Genomic DNA, 20313 nt, shown 5'->3' with positions numbered 1-20313 from the left:
ACTGAGACTCAACAGAGGCAAGCTTGTCAGGTTAAGACTGGAGTGACTCAAAACAAGGCAGAATCCCAGCAGCTGATGACTCAGAGGTCACCAAGGTCATGGGCAGATTAGATAAAAAATCTGCAGAAGCTAGAGAAGTGCGCTTGTGACTTCTGTATTTAGGCCTCCTTCACACCGTACATGGAAAAAAAACTGAAGAGACACGCGTTTAACATCAGTGTTTCAGTGAGTTTGTATGCATGTTGACATCAGTTTCCCTGTTCACACCACAGTGTTTATGTCACATCAGTTTTTTTTTTTTCCCCACATAGAAAACTACATACACGTTGCAGATTCCTGCACAGAAAAAATCCACACGTGATACTAGTGTTGTGGTGTGAACAGAGCACATAGAAAACTACTGTTTTTTTTTTTTTGTTTTGTTTTGTTTTTTTGAGCCCTTGCAGAAAAAACTGTTTTTTCTGTAGATGGTTTTAACAAGACCTAGAAGTCTGCAAATAACTGCGTGTTATGTGCCACAAGGTCTTGCATGACTCTGAAAACGTCACAGAAAATGACGAAACGCGTCAGCTTTGGAACGCAAGCCGGAACACTCCACTCGCCACTCTGCAGTAAACGCTGAGCACTGTCACTGATACTTAAAACTTCCTTGTTTTTATCCCTTAACCCATGGATGAGAAATAAGCCTTTTTAAAACTTTATTACACTATTGGAGCAATTTCTTTTTTTTTTACCCCAGCCCCATTCAGGATGCGAGGAAAAGGTGAGGAGGAATCCACTACCACCTCACACAGGAGCGGCATAAGGGAACCTACCCTGGCCCTGTGGGCCTACAAGCGTGAGCACATAAGACCCATTACATCTGGTAAGTTACCCATTCTTATATTAAATCACTGTAGAAAAAGGAACCCATGTCACCTATAATCACAAAGACGCATCGGATAAAGTTGTAAATACTGAGCACCTGCACTTTGATTAAAGACTGGAAAATTCTTCTTTTGCACAAGGAAATTTTTAGACTTTGCCACTACAGTCACCTTATAATTTCACTCATATGGACTATTAATTGCACAATTTTTGGGATTTTGATATATTTATTTGCACTACTATATATATTTGTACACATTGGAATATCCACCAGCTGATGCACTTTATGGAATTTTTCTTGTTGGGATAATATTTATTTACTTATTTATTTAGCTGTCTATGTATGATTTATTGGCACATTAATAGTATAGAAATATTAATTGATTTATTACACTCAGCACCTTATGGTTTAGCAAGCGCTATATATAGTCTCAACCCTTAAGACTATTTTTTTTTTTTACATACTACTACATTTCCATATAGCTGCTGCTTTAATTATTACTATTTAAATTATTTATTTACTGACACCATTAGGCGCATGGGGATACACCATTTGGTGTCATCTTTTTCTTGCATGACTGCAGTAAAAAAAAAAAAAAAACTCAGGCTAGAGGGTAGAAGAATTGGACACACCTAACAGAGCTAAGGAAGACTCAGAAGACAGGATACACTGTAGGAGCAGAGGACAAAAGGATTCCAGAAAGCAGACATCAAATGCATTATTGCAAGCAGCCCCGGAACCATAACATCCGAACACATAAACGGGAGCTCACTATTCTTTCACCCTAACTAGTTAAGAGCAATTCTCACCTAAGGCAAACCTGTTTTGGGAAAAAAAACATCTGGGGAATTTCAAAAATGTTTGCAAAAATGCTAAGGATGCCAAAAAATGGATTTTTGACTTACCATAAAATCCTTTTCTCTTACGTTCATTGATGGACGCAGTTCTCTGATCCATATCAGTAGGGTTATACTGCCCCCTACAGGAGTAGGACATTAGGCAGAAAAAAGTTCTGGCTATGCCTAAGGGCAGTCCCGGAGGGTACACCCTGTCTCTTCCTGCATAGGATGTCAGTTTTGTATCAAAGCAGTGTCAGAAAGTAATACCAACCCAACTCAAAAAAGAGGGGCGGGTACTGCGTCTGTCAATGAACTAAAGAGAAAAGGATATTACAGTAAGTCAAAAATCTTTAAGCAGGGTGGGAATCACTGAAGCAGACAACCCACTGTCCTCCAACACATGGCGCTCAACAGCCAAGACGGCAAGCCAGCAACCGTAAAGCCGGATGGGAGATCGGCCCTGGAGACAATAAAACCTCCCTGAGAGGAATTCTCGAAGGAACGTCAGCGGCTAGCCTGACCAGGTCGGCATGCCAAGCTCGGCGAGGCCAGTCTGGAGCCACGAAAATTACCGAAATCCCTTCCACCTCCATCCTGCGAAAGGATTTCTGGCAGCAACTTCAGCGGAGGAAAGGCAGACAGCAGGTGATACGGACCTTGGCCAATCCGTGAGCACTCTCTCACGACCATGCCGTCGTCAGCCTTGCGCAGGTGACCATGCCAAACTTCTCAACATAGTTTATGTTGAACCTAGCGAATGTTCTTGCCTATGACAGAACCCATGGTACCACCATTGCATCCATCAGATGGTCCCGGGAGTGGGCCACAACCTCTGCACTATCCAGTGGATGTGATGCCAACAGGTTAACGTCTGGAATGCCCCCAACGAAGGCACAACTGCTGAAACACACCTGGAGGAAGGGACCATTCCCCTGCATCCAAGGCTTGTCGATTGAGGCAATCCGCCTGCCAATTTTTTCACACCTGGAAAGGGAACAGCCAAGAGAGCTGGAACAAGGTGCTCTGCCCAATGAAGAATGGTCACTTCCAAGGCCGCAAGGACACCCTTGGTGCCCCCTTGGTGAATGACATAGGCCACGGTCGAAGCGTAGGCGATTGAACGTGCATCGGGCAGCTGCCCTATTCAGTGAACTAGGCAAAGGCGGATCGCTTTTAGCTCCAAAACAGTAAATCGGTAACCTGGACCCTCCAGGGACCATACTCCCGAAGCAGAGAACCTGCCAAGGACTCCACCCCACCCAGACAGGCTTGCATCCCCGGTGACCACTGTCCAGTAAAAAGGGGAGGAAGGATTCCAGATCAAGACTCCCTGGTCAGCCAGCTCAGCCGGATCTGCAAGTCCAGAGAATTTGGATTCTAGTCCCATTAAAGAAGGATTGCCTTCTAGGAGATCCCCGAGAGGGATTGAGCGAAAGGAACCGTCTTGAAAGACGACACCATCAGTCCCAGGACTCGCATGCAGGTCCAAAGGGACGACCATGCACGAGACAGTAACCATCAAGCCGCAGTGTGAAGTTCCAAGAGTTTATTCCCCGGAGGGAGAAACACCCTGACTGAGGACGAGTCCAAAGTCAGGCCCAGATAGTCCAGTCTCATGGAAGGGACCAGGGATGATTTCTGAAGGTTCAGAACCCACCTGAACTCCTCCAGAGTACTCATGGTGACTTCCAACTCAGTTGTCAGCACCATAGGGGACTCCACACATAGAAGCAGATTGGCCAGGAAACCAGGACCGATACGCCCTGCTGCCGCAACAGCACCAGGCCCGGAGCCAACACCTTTGAGAAGACCCGAGTAGCAGAAGCGAGACCAAGGGGTAACGCCACAAACCGATAGAGAACCTTCCCCACAGCAAAAAAAGGAGAACCCATAGGTGTCCCGAACAGAACGGGATGTGAAGGTAAGCAGCTTGAGGTCTATGGAGGCCAGGAATCCCCCTGATGCAGGGAAGCCATCATCAAGCGAACCGATACCCATCTTGAATTTTTGATCCGCACAGAACCATCAAAGGGCCAGTAGGTTCAGCTTGTGGAACCAGAGCCTAAACTGCCCTACAGAGCGCCTGCAATCGATCCGAGGATAGCCGTACATTGGAAAGGAAAACCTTACCGGAAAAAAATGATTGAAACTCGATCTTGCAACTAGACCGCATGACCTCCTGAACCCAGCTGCCTGGGATTTGGGCCAGCCGCAGATCCTGGAATCAGCAAGGACGCCCCCCCCCACCCCCTAGATGGGTGAGTACGCACCTTCAGGCCAAGTAGGCCATGTCCGCAGGTCTGAAAAAAAAAAAAAAAATGATCTCTTGTTCGCCAAACCAGGGTTGTTTGGAACGACCCAAGGAAGTCTTGAAGGACTTCGCCACATCGACTGTCCCCGAAGGACAAAAAAAAACTGTTTGTGACCTGAAACGGAGGAACCCCGTCTTCGATGAAGGCCCTTACCCTTGCTAGCCTGTGGAAAAAAAGCACTCTTCCCCCCATGAGACCCTTATATAACGTCATCCAGGACAGCGCCAGACAGGCGATATCCCTGAAAAGTGAGATCCATTAAGGCCTTCTTAGAAGTGTGATCCCCAGACCAACACTCCAGTCAAGTATACGCCGGACAACCACCACGGAAACCAACAGGTGATCCATACAAAAGGAGCCCCGTCCAGCACGGCATCGCAAACAAATTGCAGCTCCTGCGCAAGCTGGTCCAACAGCTCCCCCAGGGCAGGAGGGACGTGCCCCACACCTAGTCACGGCGTTGGAACTCCACCCATCAGGCAGAGCCTGCGTGGCAAAGGAAAACAAACACCGTTCCCAGTGCAGACTCCGTCAGGAAGTATAGATTGCGGGCCACAGCCCGCGCCATCCTATCTCCCAAGTCCTTAAGGGACGGGGATTCCACCACCAGAACAACGGTAGCCCTATTCAGCTAGAGACCGTACGTCAACCAAAGGCGGAACAGTCCTCTGTACCAGAGACTCCCCAAAAGGGTAACATCTAGCAGCCGCTTAGACACCCCAGGGGTGAGCTGCTTCATATGGCATGCGAGTGCCAGATGCTACCTGCGCCCCAGGCGCAGTCGCCGCTGCGTCCTCCAAATTGCAGGGTGTCACGCACCTAAAACCGCCAGTGCATCCACCAGCGCCTGTATCAAGTGCGGCAGGGGAGGTAGAAAGGTCATCTTCATCATCCGAGGAGACAGGGCGGAAGTTAACAGACCCCGCCCCTAGCCACCCATGCGGTCTGCAAAAAAGGTCCCAGCCCCAGGTAGGCCCAAACAGTCCCCCACATGGAGGGGGGGGGGGAGTAAAGGGGATGAGGGGGGGGGGGGAAGGGGGCTACAACTGGATAGAGGGAAACCCAGGAGTGTGAGGGTCCGACCAACCCAGGGAGGAGGCCCACGTCCACCCCATAATCCGCCAGGGAAGGGGGGGGGGGGGGACGTTTACTCACCATACCAGGAACACGGGCCATCTCCTGACAGGACCCCATGCCACCAAAGTGTGGGGCTGTCGGCTGAATAGGAACACTGCGACATAAGCCTAGACCCTGTCGTGTACGTCCTGGCGAGACGTTTAACTCGCGGGGCCAGTCCCCGTCCAGTGGGACTATGTTGCGGCCGACCCAACGCGGAGCTCAGGCATGCACACGCTCACTGGCCAGACTGGGGTGACCACTGGATATAGGTATCTCAGCCCATCGCCTAGCCCGGCATAGTTGCTTGAAGATTTCACAGGAAAAAAATTTGAGGAGAAAAAGGCTAGCTACATAAAAAAATACATTTATACCAGAACCAAAGATCCCAGCAAGGAACTAGGTCCTTACTCCCGACTAGGCAGATTAAAAATGACATCCTATGCAAGAAGAGAGAGGGTGTACCCTCCGGGACTGCCCATAGGCGTAGCCAGAGCTTCTTTTCTGTCTAGTGTCCTACTCCTATAGGGGGCAGTATAACCCTACTGAGAACTGCGTCCGTCAATGAACGATAGAGAAAATAGGATATTTGGAAGATCTTACCATAAAATCTTTTTCTCTGATGATCTTCATGAGCTGTGTGGGTTATGCTGCCATCTGCAGGAGTAGTCTAGGACTCTAGGTAGTACTTTAGTACAAAATTTTAACATATACACGCCCACGGGGCTGTCCCTCTGGACATAACCCTCACAGACACAGCCCAGCACATCAGTTGCAAGCAGTGAAGACAAACCATCCCCAAAGCAGAGGGGCGGGTGCTGCCTCTGTCAATGGACATCAGAGAAAGATTTTACGGTAAGATCTTACAAAAATCTTATTTTCTCTATCGTCCATTGAAAGACGCAGCCTCATCTTCATGAGCTGTGTGGGACGTTCCAAAGCAGTATAGGCATGAGGCATAGGAAAAAACACAACCAGAAAGTAACGTAAACTCCAAAGGCTTAACATAGCCAACTGGGTAACATGAAGCTCAACCAGAACATGAGCTCTCCTAGGTAAAAGAACCCTAAGAGAAAAAAAAAAAAAAAAAAACAAACATTCTCTTATGAAACGGCAGCCTGCAAAACCTTGCAGCCAAAAGAAGCATCCGAAGAAGCCAACAAATCCACCTTGTAAAATTTGGAAAAGGTGTGCACAGACGACCAAGTCGCTGCTTTACAAACTTGTATGACTGAGGCCTAATGGCGAAAAGCCCAAAAAGGCACTCAGCGCTCTAGTAGAATGAGCCTACACAGGGAAAGGAGGGACCTGACCCTTGAGTGAATAAGCCTGAACAACCGTCTGCATGATACATCTTAAAATGGTAGCAGTGGGCGCAGCCAAACCTTTGCGAAAACAGTCCGGATAGACATAGATGTAGTCCGACTTCGTGAAGTACTCAGTGACCGTCTGAAAAAATCTTATTGCCCGAAACACATCCAGAGAGTGCAAGGCAAGTTCCTTGGGATGCTTAGGTTTAAGACATAAGGAAGGCAACACGATGTCTTCATTAAGATAAAAACGTGAAACCACCTTAGGGAGAAAAGACCATTTTATCCCTGTGAACAACCAAATAAGACGAACAACAGGACAGCGCCGCCAACTCCGAGAGTCTGCGAGCAGAAGTAATAGCCACTAGGAATGCAACCTTCTGCGACAAAGAAAGCAGATAAATTTCCCTAATATTCTCAAAAGGAGGCTTTTGAAGAACAGACAAAACCAGATTAAGAGCCCACGGTGGCAAAGGGGATCTCTTTGGGGGAGCCAGATGACACCCACTGAATAAAAGTACGAATTAAGGCATTAGTAGCCAACGGGCATTGGAAGTAAATAGCCAAGGCCGACACCTGGCCCTCGATATTACCAAACGCCAACCGCTGCTCAACCCCTTTTTGTAAAAAGGCCAAAACCCTAGCTACAGAAAATAAGCGGGGGTGCAGCTGCAGTGATTCACACCATGAAATGTACGATTTCCACGTGCGATGATAGATCTTCCTGGAAGTCGACTTCCTAGCCTTTAAAAAGGGTAGGAATCACCGAGTCAGAGAGACCTCGATCCCTCAACACTTTTCTTTTAACAGAAAAGTCGTTAAAGCCAGCGACCGTGAAGCAGGGTGGAAGATCGGTCCTTGAGACAATAGCTCTTCCAGCAGAGGAAGTCTCAATGGAGGGTCTGCGACCATTTTTACCAGGTCTGCATACCAAACCGCTGAGGCCAGTCTGGTGCCCCCAGAACAACCCGAATGCCTTCCATCGCCACCAGTCGAAGAAACCTCGGCAGGAGCATGAGCGGAGGGAAGGCATAGATCAGGCGATACTGGCTCCAAGGAGCCACCAGAGCGTCAGTGGCGTTGGCCAGAGGATCCCGAGACCTGGCCACAAACTGCTGAACTTTAATGTTGAGGCGAGATGCAAACAGATCCACCTCCGTAGTCCCCCACCAGGCACACAAGAGATGAAACACCTCCGGATGAAGGGACCATTCCCCTTGATCCAACACCCGACAACTCAGGTAATCCGCTTGACAATTCTCCACACGCGGAATGTGGACTGCGGACAGAGCCAGAACATGTTGTTCCGCCCAAACCAGAATCTCGGCCACCTCCTTAGCCATCAGGACACTCTTGGTGGCCCCTTGTGGATTGATGTAAGCCACGGCTGTGGCATTGTCCAACCGTTTCTGAACCGGAGAGTTGAGTAGCCGACTTGTCCAGTGAAGCAGGCAGAGTTTGATCACTCTCAGCTCCAGAATATTGATCAGCAAGGAAGACTCTTCCATCGCCCAAGTCCCCTGGGCACAGAGCTTCCCTAGCACTCCACCCCAGCCTGACAGGCTGGGTTCCATGGTGACCACAGTCCAAAACACTGGCAGGAAGGACTTTCCCTGGCACAGGGCAGGTGACCAGAGCAACCAAGAGCCAACTTTGTAAGATGGCTCAAGCGAATCTTCTGTTCCAAGTACGTGGATCTCTGTTCCATTTCAGCAGAATCCCCTTTTGTTAAGGTCTCGTGTGAGACTGAGCAAACGGACTGCTTCCAAGGTCAAAACCATCAGGCCCAGGGCCCTCATGCAAGCCCGCAAGGAGGACTGATCAGTCTCCATCAGCAACCTGACGGACGTTTGCAGCTTCTGAAATATGTCCAGGGGGAGAAAGACCCTCGCCATAGCAGAGTCGAGGGTCAGTCCCAGATAAATGACCTGTACTGATGGCGTCAGAGCAGATTTTTTTAAAATTGATCATCCATCTGAATTCCTGAAGGGTCTGAATCGTGATGGAGATGTTGCCCAACAGATCTGAGTGGGAGACTGCTTGCAACAGTAGATCGTCCCGATATCCCACAATTGAGATACCTCGCCAACGTAACAAGGCCAGCACAGGGGCCAGGACCTTGGTAAATACTCTAGGAGCCGAGGAGAAACCAAAGTCTAATGCCACAAATTCAAAGTGCTCCTCTGCCACGGCAAAGCGGAGGAATCGCTGATGTCCCTCGAATATGGGGACGTGGAGATACTCATCCTTGAGATCAATGGAGGCCAGAAAATCTCCCTGATTCAATGATGCCACCACTGACAGAATGGACTCCATTCAAAACTTCTGCACCCTCACAAAGCGGTTCAGAGCCTTGAGGTCCAGAATTGGACGCAGCTTGCGCTCCTTTCTGGGCACCACAAACAGATTTAAATAGAAACCTTGAGAGCATTCGTGCAGAGGAACCGGCACTATGACCCCTCGAGCCAGGAGATCTCACACAGCATCCCGCAGATCCTTCAAACGCTTTGGAGACAGGTGAAGATTTGACTGAAAAAAACCATCCCCTGGCCGATTCGATCTTGTACCCGGGAAAAATCAGTTTGCCAACCCAATCATCCTGAATGAAGGAAGTCCTGAGTTCCTGGAAGAAGTGCAGATGCCCCCCCCCCCCACCCCAGCAGGGTGTCAGCAGCACCAGACTGACCGGCCTTGGGCTTGCCCCAATGCTTTTTAGTCCCTCCAGAAGCTCTGAACCGCTTACCTTTTTCCTGCGCCCCGGGGGGGCACGAAAAAAACGCTTGTGAGCAGAAAAAGAGGGACCCCGCTTAGTACGGGGAATCTTACCCTTGAGGAACATTCTCAGGGTCCAAAGACTCCCGCAAACCCCTAATCCATTCCGTCACCATCTGGGAGATTAAAGCAAACAGACACAAAAAAAGGTTTCAAAATGGAACCCGCTAACACGTGGAGGTGGTGGGAAAGGGATTCCATCCACCTGTCCACGGGTCCGTAAAGACCCGGGAATCCTCCACAGGAACAAGGGTAGATTTGGTTAATCTGGAGACAGGATGGCCCGCATTACGTGGCACAGTCCAACGGTTGGAAGACCTTTTGATCATAAGAATACGGGCGTTTAAAGCATTTTGGCACCACTAACACGTGCTTAACATGCCTCCATTGGTCTTTCACAATATCATGAAAGGTGTCGGGACAAGGGAAAACCTTGCTAGCTTTCTGAGACGTCTGAGAGCCAAAGCCACCCCTGTCCCTGCTGGTGTGGGCTCATCAGCCAATTTTAAAGTGTTCCTTACTGATCTCATCAGGTCTTCCACTAAAGCACGTTACCGCGCTATAGCTCAATAGGACCGATCCTCTTCATCTGACTGCGAGGACAGCAACCCCTCAGCAAGGGGGACGTCCGGGGCAACATCATCAGCCTCTGAATCAGAGGACACCTTCATAGATGGAGAAGGCAGCGGCCGTTTTCAGCTATCAACCTTTTTCACGACTAAATCAACTTTTGTCACCAGGCTTTCCAGAGCTGCTGAAATTGCGGCCGGCAACTGCGATCCGGATTGCCAGGGAGTCGCACAGAATGGGTCTGAGGGTGATTGCACAGTTTGGGACTTCATAGTGCAAGTTGCAAAAAACTGAGTACTGTCGCTTTAAGAAGCGCAGATCATCGTTACCACCACCGATCACAGCGGTCTGCAGAGATCCCCTTTAAACTATACTAAAACTATACTAACAGCAGAGTATGCAGGGATATGTCCACAGGGACTCCATTACTTTACCACCTCAGAGAAAAAAACATCCTCCCGATTGTTCCAGCAGCATGCAGAAAGAGACCAGAAGTGACCTCGGCTAGCAGCAGGAAACAGAACACAGGAAGTGATCTCGCCTGAATGAAAGGTCATGCTGCTCAGTGCAGCACAAAAGGCTACACAAACATGGATGACCATACAGTTCAATAGGAAGCTCAGGGAAAGTGGCTGCCCCATACAAGTCTATGGGGAAAAAACGACGTCCACGCTTAAGATGGCGGCGCCCACGGCTTGCCATGCGGCCAGGGACCGACACTATGGAGGCCTTAAAGATCCACAACAGGAATCAGAAAACCCAAAAGGTACCCTGCCACCCCCCACCAGGGCGCCAGGCTCCCCCAAACAACCCCGCAGGAACTGGGATGGGGGGGGGGGGGGGGGACTCAGGGCGTTCCAGGTCGTCGCGTCCCAGCGAGACATGAGCTTGCAGGCTCATTCCCATCCGGAAAAGGGGAACCGTTGTAGCTAGGCCTAGTGCGGCACTATAACCTGCTCACACTCCTAGGCCAGGCTGGGGGGACCATAGGGATCTATATGATCCAGTGCAAAGCCCCAGACGGCATCGTTGCTTGTAGATCACCAGGAAATTCTTCCCTGAACACTAGCTAGTGAGTAAAGAGAAATACAAGAAAATATTCTGAAAAAAAAATACAAAAAACTGAGACCGAGGTCCAAGCCGGAAAACCTAGGTCCTACTCCTTCTCTAGGCAGAAACAAACTGATGTGCTGGACTGTGTCTGTGAGGGTTATGTCTGGAGAGACCGCCCCGTGAGTGTGCATATGTTAAAATTTTGTATTAACGTACTGCCTAGACTACTCCTGCAGGTGGCAGCATAACCCACACAGCTCATGAAGATGAGGCTGCGTCTGTCAATGGACGATAGAGAAAAGATGCAAACTCATAGAAAACATTTTTAAAAATGAATAAATATGAAGCTTACTGTATTATACACAATATCTAGAAATGGAGAAAAATAAAACTAAATAGTGTGGAGAAAATATTGGCTTTGCTTCTTCATGACAGCAAAAGGCTATATATAAAACTTTAAAGAAAAAAAAAAAAAAAAAAAAAAAAAAAAAAAGAAGGACGTCTAGAATATCAGGTAACTTAGGGGGTTGTAATTTTTATTACCATGGAAAGGGTTGCAGCATCATAAATATCTAGAAGTTGGATGTTTTGCATGTGGTTTGCATTTTATGCGTGATTACCTGTGCATTGTTTAAACTTATATCTCGTTTAGCTGCTTTTTTTTTCTGTGAGTTTTCTGACTATTTTTCTAACACCATTTCCTTTTCACAAAAACAAAAAAAAAAATTCAATAAAAATTAAATATTAGTGGTCACAAACAACAAAAAGTCCAAAAAATTAAACTGTATTGAGGTAATAAATAAAGCTATGTGTCGATGAGGTATTGGGGCTCAATCACATGAGTGCTGTGGCCTGTACAGTGCAAACCAGAATATTTTTTTTTTTTGTATGTGGCTGGAGCTCTGAGCAGGCAGCCTATATTTCAGTATAGGGATGTAGCAACTATATAAACACAGGTAAACAGTGAGTGAGACACACTCTGAAACATGCTATTGCCACATCCCTATGGTACACAGACAGGAAAAAAGGAGAGGAAGATGAGAGAACCTCACATAGTAGTGGGGTCTCTTCACCTCTCAAATAAATTTACAAGTGAACCCTATAATTTCATGACCATTCATTATGTCATATTATGATCCACAACTTATGTATATGTATTGCTCTCAAGCATGAACCATTAGGGTTCCAGTAATATAGGAGTATGTCCTACTATTTATATGCATGATTATACCATGTTTTATCGAATATATGTTCACTTTTGTATGTTTTTTACTCTTTGTGCTAAATAAATGATATTTTTTATGAAGTGATGGCTATATTTATTTCCATCTAGACCAGCACATGCTAGATGCCCATAAAGTCCCATTTATTTGAGAGGTGAAGAGACCCCACTACTATGTGAGGTTCTCTCATCTTCCTCTCCTTTTTTCCTGTAACTGTATGAAGACAGCCGCAGGTCCTATTTGACAGATGTGTGGATGCACGTGTACAGCCCGAAAACAGACAGTGTGCATTTGGGGCCACTAACTCACGCCTGCACACCTTTCAAATCAGGACCTGTGTTCCACATAGAGTAGCAGACTGTTCCAGCCTTACAATCAAACCACTCATTCACACCTGTGTGAAGGAGTCCTTAATTTTTATAATCATTTTTTACATTTTTAATTATATTTTTACATTTATGTTACAATTTTTTATTTTAGAAATTTCTTTCCACAAGCATTTTGTAGGAGAGAGGTAGTGGGTGGCATCAGTAGAGCAGCGGACAGTGCAAGTTTTTTTTTTTTATTAGTATTTTTTACTATTTTGATTTTTGTATTGTCATTTTTGTGATTTTATTTTAGAATAAAGTTTACTTGTTGGCGAAAGTAATGTCTCGTAAAGGTGAACCGTTTAGAAGCTATTCGCTTGTTTGGCAAGCGGTGACGTCACCTGCGCATGTGCTTTAAAGGAATGGCATACCCATGCCATTTCTTCAGAGCTCTGTGCCGTGGCTGTGATCAAGGCTCAGCCATTCAAGCAGCTGCAGCCCGCAAACCCGAAAGGAAGACCGGGTGAAGAGTGAAGCCACTGCAATGTTGACAGCGAGCCACTAGAGGGCTTAGTTTCAAGGAAAGTCTTTCATAATATGCTAGTATGTGATGCATACTAGCACAAAATAATATTAGCTAACAAAAGATTTTTTTTTAATCAGCCCTGTTGGGGGGCTTTGGTAAAATATAAGGTGTTGTAAGACAGAGAAAGGGACTAAGGAAATACTACCCAGTCCCTTTCTCTGAAGCCTCAGCTACACTGCACAAGAGTAAACAGAAGACAATTTACTATTTATTCATTTTTATTATTATACAGAAATTATATAGGGCCAACAGTTTACGCAGTGCTTAACAGAATGAAGGCAGACATTACAGTTACAATACAATTTGGTACAAAATGAATCAGAGGGCCCTGCTCGTTAGAGCTTACAATCTAAAAAGCAGGGTCAATTGATACAAAAGGTAATAGCTGTGGGGGATGAGCTGATGGGGAAGGTGAAACAGTGTACTAGTTAGTAGACTGATAGGCTTCTTTAAAGAGAAGGGTTTTCAGGGATCGTCTATAGATGGATAGATTAGGGGAATTACTATGCTTCAGTTATGAATGGACACAGGAGTGATCTGTACCAATCCATTGTGTGTTCATTCAAGAGAGAGGAGAGGGAGAGGAGAGGAGAGGAAAAAAAAAGGGGCACCAGAGGAGCACACCAGCGGGTTCAGGCAGTAGAGGAAATCCAATGGACATGTCAGGGGTGATCAGTGCGAAAGGGGGGGGTGTATTACAAGAACTTATCTCCTTGTGTGGCTCTCCATGAAGCAGCTGAAAGTCACAAGTGGGAGAGGAGGATAAGCTGGCTTTCAGCTTCTGCACAGAGTCATACAGGGAAATTGGTCCAATCAACAAACACAGCTCTCTGCTATAGTCTGAAGGGGCCCTTCAGTTTATGAGATCATACATTTTGCCAGCAGCTAGTCCTTGCTATACTAAAACTACACAATATGAGAGGTTTACTGAAAACAAGAGTACTGCAGTAAGGCAAAATAACTCTACAAATTACATTTTAACTTACCTTTTAATGCTCCACTACTGGTGCACCACAGTTCACCACGCAATACAGCTAAACAAACCGTTTCAGATGTTGAATGCCCAATTCACTTAAAAAAAAAAAAAAAATATTATAAAAACATTTGAGTGAAATACGGTATCTAAAGTGTACGATTTCAATAATTGTCTTTCAACGAAACATACAGGCAACTAAATAGAGAAACGCTAGATACACCTCAGCTCACCGTTTCCCTATTGGCTTAAATGAACATTTGGACAATGTCAGCAGCTGTAGTCAAGAAACAGGTACACACTGCAGTATAATACATAACATATGACCAGTCATACCAAACACAATATATACTGTATATAAAAGTGTAACTCAGGTACGGTTTTGCACTGGACAAAGCCAGCAATGAAATGCGTACAGTATTTGACGTCACTCCTTTTTTGGCGTTTTTCTGATGTTACTGAGCATAGTAATGCAGTCATGTTGTCCAGTCAGGATTTCAAGGGACAGACGCAACAGAGACGCTTAACAATAACAGAGCTGACAGCCAAGGTAGAGACAAAAATCTTCCCAGTCACTGCAGAAGATAGAATCACAATAATATCTGCTTTTTGCAAGCCAAAAGGTATAGGAATTTGTCTTTTTGTCTTACCGATTGTTTTCTAGAAAAGATCAATTGTTCGTACTGCTACTTTTAGGCAATTAGAGCAACCATAAAATCGAATGGGTATACAAGAGCAATTTTTACAGGATGAAACACAGAGAAGCCTCAAGTACAAGAACACCTTTCAGAGATAATTATTTCTATATCATGATAATTTTTTCAAATCATTAAAATGTAGCACTAGTATAGGAATGAGTTTGGTTTAAGCAAGGGGAATATTATATATATATTATATATACACATATACACACATACATACATACACACACACACACACACACACACACACACACACACACACATATATACATACACACACCGTGCTTTGAAAAAGTTCATACCCCTTGAAATTTTCCACATTTGTTAGGTTACAAACAAAAACAAATGTATTTCATTGGGATTTTATGTGATAAATCAACACAAAGTGGTACATACTTGTGAAGTGGAGGGGAAATGATAAATGCTTTTCCAAAATTTTTACTAATCAGCCCCCTTTACTTCAATACCCCTAACTAAAATCTAGGGGAACCAATTGCTTTCAGAAGTCACCTAATTATTAACTAGAGTCCACCTGTGTGTCATTTAATCACAGTATAAATACATCTGTTCTGTGAAGCCCTCAGAGGTTTGTTAAAGAACTTTAGTGAACAAACAGCATCATGAGGGCCAAGGAAAACACCAGACAGGTCAGGGATAAAGTTGTGGAGATGTTTAACCACTTAAGCCCCGGAAGATTTTACCCCCTTCCTGACCAGGGGTTTTTTTGCGATTTTTTTACTGCGTGACTTTAACGGACAATTACACGGTCGTGCGATGCTGTACCTAAATTTGACGTCCTTTTTTTCCCCATAAACAGATCTTTCTTTTGGTGGTATTTGATCACCTGTGCGATTTTTTGATCATGCGCTATAAACAAAAAAGAGAATTAATTTTGCAAAAATAACAATATTTTTCACATTTTTTTATATGAAATTCCCCAAAAAAAAAAAGTAAAAATCAAAATTTTTTAACATTTTCGGCCAATTTGTTTTATGCTACATATGTTTGGTAAAAAAAAAAAAAAAAAAAAAAAAAAAAAAAATCGCAAAAAGCATATTTTAATTGGTTTGCGCAAAAGTTATCACGTTTACTAACAAAGGGAAAGATTTTTGTCATTTTTGGTGTTTTTTTTTTTTAACGAGTAATGGCGGCGATCTGCGATTTTTTTTGCGGGACTGCGACATTGCGGCGGACAGATCGGACCCTTGACTGACATTTTTGACACTTTTGGGGTTACCAGTGACATTACTGCAGTAATCAGTGCTATACATATGCACTGTTACTGTAAAAATGACACTGGCAGGGAAGGAGTTAACTGTATTGGAGAGGGAGGGGTTAAGTGTGTCCTAGGGGCGTGTTTTTAACTGTGATGGGACATGTCTACTATTGTAAAAACAGAGATCAACGGTTCTACACAGTAGAACCGTCTGATCTCCATTTTTACACAGGGGAGAATGACAGGTGGCTTGTTTACATAAGCCGCCTGACTTTCTCCCTCTCTACCGACGATCTCAGTGTGACCGGCGGACATCGGGTCCACCGGTCACACGCACGGACTCTTCAGTGAACGAGCCCGGGCGGGCGGGCGTGCGCCTCAGCGGGCGCACGCTCACCCGCTATTGGCTCACAAACCGGTGACAGGCTAGTGACGTATATATACGTCACTTTGCCTGCCCGGGGCTGACCGCCGCAGTATATCTACTTGCGGCGGTCGGCAAGTGGTTAAAGCAGCGTTAGGTTATAAAAAAAAAAAAAAAAACCCAAGCTTTGAACATCTCACGGAGCACTGTTCAATCCATCATTGGAAAATGGAAAGAGTATGGCACAACTGCAAGCCTACCAAGACATGGCCATCCACCTAAACAGACAGGCTGGGCCAGGAAGGACAGCATTAATCAGAGAAGCAGCAAAGAGACCCATGATAAGTTTGGAGGGGCTGCAGATATCCACAGCTCAGGTGGTCTAAAAGCAAAACACTATGTGTGGCAAAAAAAATACCGCAACACTGCACATTACTCTGAACACACCATTCTCACCGTCAAACCAGGTGGTGGCAGAATCATGTTGTGGGGATGCTTTTCATCAGCAGGGACTAGGAAGCCGGTCAGAGTTGATGGGAATATGGATGGACCAAAAAAAAAAAAAAAGGGGGCAATCTTAGAAGAAAACTTGTTAGAGTCTGCAAAAGACTTGAGACCCTAAACATACAGCCAGAGCTACAATGGAAGAGTTTAGATCAAAGCATATTCACGTGTTAGAATGGCCTAGTCAAAGTCCAGACCTAAATCCAAATGAGAATTTGTGGCAAGACCTGAAAATTGTTGTACTGACTCGGGGGGGCTGAATACAAATACACGCCATGTTTTTCAAATAATTTTAAAAAATTCTGAAAACCATTTATCATTTTCCTTCCACTTAATTATTTCCCACTTTGTGGTAGTCTATGTGGTAGTCCATCACATAAAATCCTAACAAAATACATTTACATTTTAGGTTGTAACATGACAAAACGTGGAAAATTTCAAGGGGTATGAACTCTTTCTCAAGGCACTATATATATGTATACATATACACACACATACATGCAAACATACAGTCAGTATCTCACAAAAGTGAGTACATCCCTCACATTTTTGTAAAAAAAATTTTTATATCTTTTCATGCGACGACACTGAAGAAATGACACTTTGCTACAATAAAATGTAGTGAGTGTATAGCTTGTATAACAGTGTACATTTGCTGTCCCCTCAAAATAACGCAAAACACAGCCATTAAAGCAGAGTTCTGGCCACATACACTTTTTTGAGCTAAAAATAACCCCCTAATCCTAAGCTATCCACCATTACCCTAACACTAACCCCACATTACAGTACACTACATTTACTGAATAAAGATAAATACTTACCTTTAAAATTGATTGCAGAGCGCGGCCATCTCCGGTGTGGGTATCTGAAGCCGTGGTGTCCCCCGCTATGTTCTTCTTCCTGGTTCTGAGCTACCCAGAACGCCGATCGCAATCTGGCGCATGCGCTGTAGATTGCGATTGGCACTCAGAATAGCGACCGGCTATTCCCATTGCATCCTGGGATTGATGATGCTCATTTCACAGGACACAATGCAAAGGAGGAAGTGACGTCGGCGGCCGTGTCCGCACAAGGAGGAAGAGGAAGAAAGGTACGTTTATTTTCAATAAAAACAAGGTAAGTGAAACAAAAAAAAAATTTATATATTAAATATCCAATATTAATTATCCAATTCTTTTCAGGTTTTTGTACTCTGATGCTGCAAAGTTTATTTTTAGGCTGGAACTCCGCTTTAATGTCTAAACCGCTGGCAACAAAAGTGAGTACCACCCCTAAGTGAAAATGTCCAAATTGGGCCCAATTAGCCATTTTCCCTCCTGTGTGTCATGTGGCTCGTTAGTGTTACAATGTCTCAGGTGTGAATGGGGAGCAGGTATTTTATATTTGGTGTTATCGCTCTCACTCTCATACTGGTCACTGGAAGTTCAAAATGGCACCTCATGGCAAAGAACTCAGAGGATCTGAAAGAAAGAATTGTTGCGCTACATAAAGAAAGCCTAGGCTAGAAGAAGATTGCCAAGACCATGAAAATGAGCTGCAGCATGGTGACTAAGACCATACAGCAGTTTACCAGGACAGGTTCCACTCAGAACAGGCCTCGCCATGGTCGACCAAAGAAGTTGATTGCACCTGCTTAGCGTCATATCCAGAGTTTGTCTTGCGGAAAAGACGTATGAGTGTTGCCAGAATTACTGCTGAGGTTAAAGGGGTGGGGGATCAGCCTGTCAGTGCTCAGACCATAAGCTGTACACTGCATCAAATTGTTCCGCATGGCTGTCATCCCAGAAGGAAGCCTCTTCTAAAAAAAGATGCACAAGAAAGCCCATAGTTTGCTGAAGATAAGCAGACCAAGGACATGGATTACTAGAACCACTTTCTTTGGTCTGATGAGACCAAGATGAACGTCGTTGGTTAAGATGGTGTCAAGCGTGTGTGGCGGCAACCAGGTGAGGAGTACAAAGACAAGTGCGTCTTGCCTACAGTCAAGCATGATGGTGGGTGTGTCATGGTCTGCCTGAGTGCTGCCGGCACTGGGGAGCTACAGTTCATTGAGGCAACCATGAATGCCAACATATACTGTGACATACTGAAGACGAGCATGATACCTCCCTTCAGAGACTGGGCTGCAGGGCAGTATTCCAACATGATAATGATCCCCAAACACACCTCCAAGACGACCACTGCCCTGCTAAATTAGCTGAGGGTAAAGGTGATGGACTGGCCAAGCATGTCTCCAGAGCATCTGTGGGGCATACTAAAATGGAAGGTGGAGGAGCGCAAGGTCTCTAACATCCACCAGCTCCGTGAGTGGAAGAGGACTCCAGTGGCAACCTGTGAAGCTCTGGTGAACTCCATGCCCAAGAGGATTAAGGCAGTGCTGAAAAATAATGGTGGCCACACAAAATATTGACACTGAGCCCATTTTGGACATTTTCACTACTCACTTTGGTTGCCAGCGGTTTAGACATTAATGGCTGTGTTGGGTTATTTTGAGGGGACAGCAAATTTACACCGTTAAACAAGCTGTACACTCACTACTTTACATTGTAGCAAAGTGTCATTTCTTTAGTATTGTCTCATAAAAAGACAAAGTATTTACAAAAATGTGAGGGGTGTACTCACTTTTATGAGATACTGTATATACACTGCTCAAAAAAATTAAAGGAACACTTTTTAATCAGAGTATAGCATCAAGTCAATTAAACTCCTAGGATGTTGATCTGGCCAGTTAAGTAGTAGGAAAGGTTCTTAATAAGTTTCAGCTGCTTTGGTGTTAATGAAATTAACAGGGGCACTAGATGGGCAACAATGAGACAACCTCCAAAATAGATTGGTTTTACAGGTGGAGGCCACTGAAATTTGTATCCCTACTCACCCTTTCTGACTGTTTTTCACTAGTCTTGTATTTGGCTAGGGTCAGTGTCACTACTGGTAGCATGAGCGGATACCTGGACCCTAGAGGTTGCACAGGCATTCCAACTCCTCCATGATGGCAAATCAATACATGCCATTGCCAGAAGGTTTGCTTGGTCTCCCACCAGAGTCTCAAAAGCATAGAGGAAATTCCAGGATACAGGCATTTACTCTAGGAGAGCTGGACAGGGCCAAAGAAAGTCCTTAACCCAACAGCAGGACCAGTAATTGTGCAAGGAGGAACAAGATGAGCACTGCCAGAGCCCTAGAAAATGACCTCCAGCAGACAACTGGTGTGAATGTCTCTGACCAAACAATCATAAACAGACTTCATGAGGGTGGTCTGAGGGCCCGACGTCCTCCAGTAGGCATGGTGCTCACTGCCCGGCACCATGGAGCTTGATTGCCATTGAACACCAGAATTGGCAGGTCTGCCACTGGTGCCATGTGTTTTCACAGATGTGAGCAGGTTCACCATGAGCACATGTGACAGACGTGAAAGGGTCTGGAGAAGCCATGGAGAATGTTATGCTGCACGTAACATCGTTCAGCATGACCAGTTTGGTGGTGGGTCATTAATGGTCTGTGAAGGTATATCTATGGAGGAACTCAAAGACCTGTACAGGCTAGACAATGGCACCCTGACTGCCATTAGGTATTGGAATTAAATCTTTGGACCCATTGT

At 45.4% G+C, this 20313-nt stretch overlaps 1 protein-coding gene across 3 annotated transcripts in view; it reads right to left on the bottom strand.

The window, feature by feature from the left end:
* FER (FER tyrosine kinase) overlaps nucleotides 1-20313 on the bottom strand; it is a 452282-nt gene that overhangs the window by 388783 nt on the left and 43186 nt on the right. For 2 of the 3 annotated variants that reach the window (XM_082263755.1, XM_082263757.1), the window contains exon 3: nucleotides 13944-14028. The exons of the other annotated variant lie outside the window; for it this stretch is intronic. The gene's annotated coding sequence lies outside the window, so the exon portion shown is untranslated. The remainder of the gene's footprint in view (nucleotides 1-13943; nucleotides 14029-20313) is intronic. 3 annotated transcript variants of the gene reach the window in all.

The sequence above is a fragment of the Pelophylax lessonae genome (assembly GCF_965119305.1).
Source record: "Pelophylax lessonae genome assembly, chromosome: 1".
Lineage (NCBI taxonomy): Eukaryota > Metazoa > Chordata > Amphibia > Anura > Ranidae > Pelophylax > Pelophylax lessonae.
This window is presented reverse-complemented; position numbering and strand designations above follow the sequence as displayed.